At 39.5% G+C, this 5,703-nt stretch overlaps 1 non-coding gene across 1 annotated transcript; it reads right to left on the bottom strand.

Moving 5' to 3' along the window:
- Nucleotides 1-2,286: 2,286 nt before the first annotated feature.
- TRNAW-CCA (transfer RNA tryptophan (anticodon CCA)) lies at nucleotides 2,287-2,359 on the bottom strand. The gene has a single exon. It is a non-coding gene; the product is annotated as a tRNA-Trp (tRNA).
- Nucleotides 2,360-5,703: the final 3,344 nt, after the last annotated feature.

The following is a 5,703-nucleotide window of genomic DNA, read 5'->3' as shown; positions in this document are numbered from 1 at the left end:
TAAAGAATCCACCTGCAATGCGGGAGACCTGGGTTTGATCCCTGGGTTGGGAAGATCCCCTGGAGAAGGGAAAGGCTACCCACCCCAGTATTCTGGCCTGGAGAATTCCATGGACTGTAAAGTCCATGGGGTTGCAAAGAGTCAGACATGACTGAGCAACTTTCACTTCACAAATAATAAAATCTATTTAGTAAAAAATGAATTCATGAGGGTTAAGAAAGGATTCTTGTTACTACAAGTAGTTAAAAAATAGTATAAATAAAACTAAGCATAATTGCTTTTAGATATTACAACTGATCTACATCCATGTTCAGTGTTAACAGGACTCAAAGGAAGCCCATTTACTCAGTCATATTAAAACCTAACTTGCCGATATGCTGCCTGGCTCTAAATTGTGAGTTTCATAAGCACTAAAAATTGGCTGACCTACTTCACCGTAGTAATTGAAAGGGATTATTACTGACAATTAGCTAGTGAGCAATAGTAATAGATAATTTACTTTTTCCAAATATTTTGCAAGCAAGCACTTTTTCTTTTTTTTTTAAAAAAAGGAAATACATTAGACAGTTGTGTCTTGGCAAATTACAATGCATCTTTTATTTCTTGACAAATAATTCATACTGCAATATTTTTTACTGTCCATAATTCTAATGTGGCTATTATATTCGTTATGTCTACAGACACTTTATCAGGATAAGTATTCAATGCAACGTGTGGGGACTTAGCCCCACAGCCTTCATTATGGCTGATAGTCCTCCTTTTGTGGGCTGGGCAAAGCACAGGGAAGAGGACTTTTCTAGCCAGATTTTGCCTTTGGAGGAAAATGAGGTCATTTTCAATATAAATGTTTAAACTCTTCCAACCTCAGCTATTCTATTATGTTCTTTCCAAGATACATTTTTTTTTAGCTTAGTGAAAAATAAAGTTATGGCATATCTAGATGTATATATTTTTCTTCCCACATAAGTGAACAAAAATCACTATTATCTTTAGCAGAGGTTAAGTAAAGTGAAGGGTGGAAGGCTCTAACGATTCAGGATCATTGGATGATATCTCAACTTATTTTTAGGGAAATATGTTTTTTTTTTAATTTTTTAATTAAAAGATAATTGCTTTACAGAATCAGCCATAGGTACACCCATGTCCCTTCCCTCCCAAACCTCCCTCCCATCTCCTTCCCCATCCCACCCTTCAGTCTGTCACAGAGGAGATTTTGAGTTTAAATTAATGCATACGCATTGTGTTCTGTAGCTGTTCCCTATGCCACTGTTTAGCACTCAGTTATACTCTAATTGGAAGCTGGTAATAACAGATTCCATGACTTATTTTATATCACTATAAGGTTAAGTTTGCTAGATACATATTAGGTACTCCAAAAATACTTCATTAAATTGAGTCCTCTTTGAGTTTTCTTGCAAAGCTACTACATTGATGGGTTCTCCAATGTCAATGAATCATTTTCTTTCCTTATCCTCAGGAAAATACATTGTTTTATGTAGAGACAAAATAAAGGGAATTACAATATTTGCGAACCAGAAACTCTGGAAGAGGCATGCTGTCCGTAATTCAGTGAAAAAGCCTGGACTATTCTAAGATTATTTATCTGTGTTACTATGGTTTCTTTTTCCTGCAATAGTACTTGAAAACTGTTGTATGATTGAATGAATGAATGTCTTTCTTTCTACATTCTAACCCCAGGATCCAATGTATTCTTTGAGTTCACCCTTATTTCTATGGACTTCTCTGGTGGCTCAGATCATAAAGCGTCTGCCTACAATGCAGGAGACCTGGGTTCAATCCCTGGGTCAGGAAGATCTCCTGGAGAAGGAAATGGCAACCCACTCCAGTATTCTTGCCTGGAAAATCCCATGGACGGAGGAGCCTGGTAGGCTATAGTCCATGGGGTCGCAAAGAGTCAGATATGACTGAACGACTTCACTTCACTTCGCTTCGCGTTACTTCTGTGACTTGGGTCATACACCATTACATGCTGTGGTTATCGTTTGTGCATGTTCCCCATCCACCAGTTCCAGATTTCTGTACAGTAAGTGTTTGGTAAATATCCAATGAATTGATGATCCAGCTGACAGTCATTTACTTGCTCAGTAGCATTTGGTACTATTGATACCTTCTCTTTCTTGAAATGAACTGTGAAGTGAAGTGAAGTCGCTCAGTCGTGTCCGACTCTTTGCGACCCCATGGACTGTAGCCTACCAGGCTCCTCCGTCCATGGGATTCTCCAGGCAAGAATACTGGAGTGGGTTGCCATTTCCTTCTCCAGGGGATCTTCCTGACCCAGGGATCGAACCCAGGTCTCCTGCATTGGAGGCAGACGCTTTAACCTCTGAGCCACCAGGGAAGTCTTGGCTGATTTTTCACCTGCCCTCTACCTAGTCCTTCATGGGCTCCGTTAGGAAACTGTCTTGGACTGCCTTCTCTTTCTAACCCCTTAGTTGATACAATCGGAGAAGGCAATGGCACCCCACTCCAGTACTCTTGCCTGGAAAATCCCATGGACAGAGGAGCCTTGTAGGCTACAGTCCACGGGGTCGCTAAGAGTCGGACACAACTGAGCGACTTCACTTTCACTTTTCCCTTTCGTGCACTGGAGAAGGAAATGGCAATCCACTCCAGTATTCTTGCCTGGAGAATCCCAGGGACGGCGGAGCCTGATGGGTTGCCATCTATGGGGTCGCACAGAGTCGGACACGACTGAAGGGACTTAGCAGCAGTTGATACCATGCATTGTTTTAGGTTTACATAGTAATTAAATATTGAAAACTCACCAAAGTATATTTTTTTTCCCAAAACAACCTTCAATCTTCTGCACTTTGGAAGTGAAATTGCTCAGTCGTGTCCAACTCTTTGCAGCCCCATGGATTGTAGCCCACCATGCTCCTCCATCCATGGGATTTTCCAGGCAAGAGTACTGGAGTGGGGTGCCATTGCCTTCTCCAGGAGATCTTCCCAACCCAGGACTCAAACCTGGGTCTCCCACATTGTAGGCAGGCACTTTACCATCTGAACCACCAGGGAAGGCTCATTTATTATATATATACATATATACTTCCCTGATAGCTCAGTTGGTAAAGAATCCACCTGCAATGCGGGAGACCTGAGTTTAATCCCTGGGTTGGGAAGATCCCCTGGAGAAGGGAAAGGCTAGCTACTCCAGTATTCTGGCCTGGAGAATCCCATGGATTGTATAATCCACGGGGTCACAAAGAGTCAGACATGACTGAGTGACTTTCACTTCACTCACATATATACATATGTATACATATATATATGCGTCTTCTTTGGTCCAGCTTTGTTAGTCAGTTTGTGCTTCCACAATAAACTACTGTGTACTCGGTAGCTTGAATAACAAGAATTTCTGTCTCACAATTCCACAGGCTGGGAAGTCCAGGACTAAGGTACTGGTTGATTAGCTTTCCTTATGAGGGCTCTCTTTCTGGCTTGTAGATGGCAACATTCTCCCTGTGTTCTCTCATGGGAGAGAGATAGAGATAGAGATACAGGGAGGGACAGAGAGAGAAAGCTCTCTGGGGTCTCTTCTTATAAGACACTCATCTTGTCATGAGGGCCCTACTCTCACCACCACATCTAAACCTAATTATTAATACTTCTCAATTGCTTAATCTCCAAATATTCTCACTCTGGGAGTTAGGGCTTCAATATATTGGTATGTATAATTTTGGAGGGAAGCAGTGTAGTTCAAATAGCAGCACCAGGTAACCACTCCGTAAGTATGGCAGTGAACAAAGCTGATAAGGAATCCTTTCTTATAGAACTGATAGGAAGTTGACGAAAGCAAACTTATTATTTGAGGAAAACAAACAGTAAACCAGTTTTAAAAAGAGAGAGAAAAGGAGGGAGGGAGGGAGAGAAAGACTGAGAGAGAATTTCTCATACTCCTAAATGAGACAAAAGAAGCAAGGTAATTTTACAGAGTAAAACTATGATGGGGTCAGGAAACGTGAAGGGAATTAGAAGCAGGACTCAGAGATAGTCTTTCCAGTTAGGTGAGCATCTGAGGCCTAGAAAAGAATATGAATAACAAGAAGGAAAAAATGAAGGTCTGAGGAGTTTTAAGGTCTAAGTAAGGCACCCAGAAGTCATTTCTGTTATCTCTTTAATTACCAACATCTCCAAAATGCACCTGTCCGCTTTTATTCCCTTGCAATGACACCAACATATGTCACCAGGGTTTCTCCACAGGCACTACTGTAATCACTTACTAATCATTCTTCTGGGCTCCACCTTTGTCTCTCCTCAAACCATTTCATACAACACTGATGGAGTGATCATTTTAAGGGGGATATTGTTGGGTGATGCTACAGTAACCAAGACAGAGAGATGCTGGCATAAGGAAAGATTACATAGATTAATGTAGTTGAAATAAGAGTCCAAAATAAACCCCAAAATTTATGCTCAACTGACAATAGTTTCAAGACAATTCAAGAGGCAAAGAATAACCTTTTTAAAAAACAATGCTGGGACAACTGGATATTCACATGCAAAAGAATGAAAGTAGACCAATTTCTTTCACCATACACAAAACTTAACCAAAAATGGACTTTGATCTAAATGTAAGAGCTAGAACTATCAAATTCTTAGAAGAAAACATAAGGCTAAATCTTCATGATCTCAGTTTAGGCAATGGTTTCTTAGATATGACAACAAAAAACACAAGTGACAAAAGGAAAAAGTAAATAAACTATTACAAAAATTAAAGTTTGCATGCCACAAATATCAAGAAAATGAAGAGGTAACCACAGAATAGTAGAAAACATTTGCAAAACATATATTTGATAAGATTTATATATAGAATATATCAAGACCTCTTATAATGCAATCATAAAAAGATAACTAGATCTAAAAATGCTCAAAGGCCTTGAACTGACTTTTCTCCAAAGAAGATAAACAAATGTATGATAGACTCATGAAAAGAGGTCAGCATTCTTAGATATTAGGAAAATGCAAATCAAAACCACATGTGACACCATTCATGTCCACTAGGATGACTATAATAAAAGACAATAATATACTGGCAGGGATATGAAAAGATTGAAACTACCATATACAGCTAGCAAGAATGTAAAATTGTGCAGCCACTTTGGGAAATGGTTTGGCAATTCCTCAAAATTTTACTCCTGGCAATTTCAGTCATTGGAGAAGGAAATGGCAACCCACTCCAGTATTCTTGCTGGAGAATCTCGTGGACAGAGGAGCCTGGCAAGTTACAGTCCATGGGGTCACAAGAGTCAGACATGACTTAGTGACTAAATCACCACCACCACCAATTTTAGTCCTAGTAGAAGTAGAAGTAGAAATGGATATCTATACGAAAGCTTGTACTTGATTGTTCTTAGCAATGTTATTCATAATATCTAAAAAGAAGACCCAACTCAAAGTCCATTAATTGATGAATATATAGTCCATGGAATTCTCCAGGCCAGAATACTGGAGTGGGTAGCCTTTTCCTTCTCTAGAAACTGATGAATAAGTCAATAATATGTAGTGTGTTAATACAATGGACTAATATTTATCAGTAAAGGAAACTGAAGTACTGTTACATGCTACAACATGAATGAACCTTGAAAACATTACACTAAGTGAAAGAGGCCTGTCAGAAAAGACTGCCTATTGTGTGACGCCACTTATACAAGATACCAGAATGCGTAAATTTATAGAAATAGA

Source organism: Giraffa tippelskirchi, chromosome 4 (assembly GCF_054371585.1).
Source record: "Giraffa tippelskirchi isolate mGirTip1 chromosome 4, T2T-mGirTip1v1.2.pri, whole genome shotgun sequence".
NCBI lineage: Eukaryota > Metazoa > Chordata > Mammalia > Artiodactyla > Giraffidae > Giraffa > Giraffa tippelskirchi.
The sequence above is the reverse complement of the archived record's forward strand: the minus strand, read 5'-3'. Positions and strand labels throughout refer to the sequence as shown.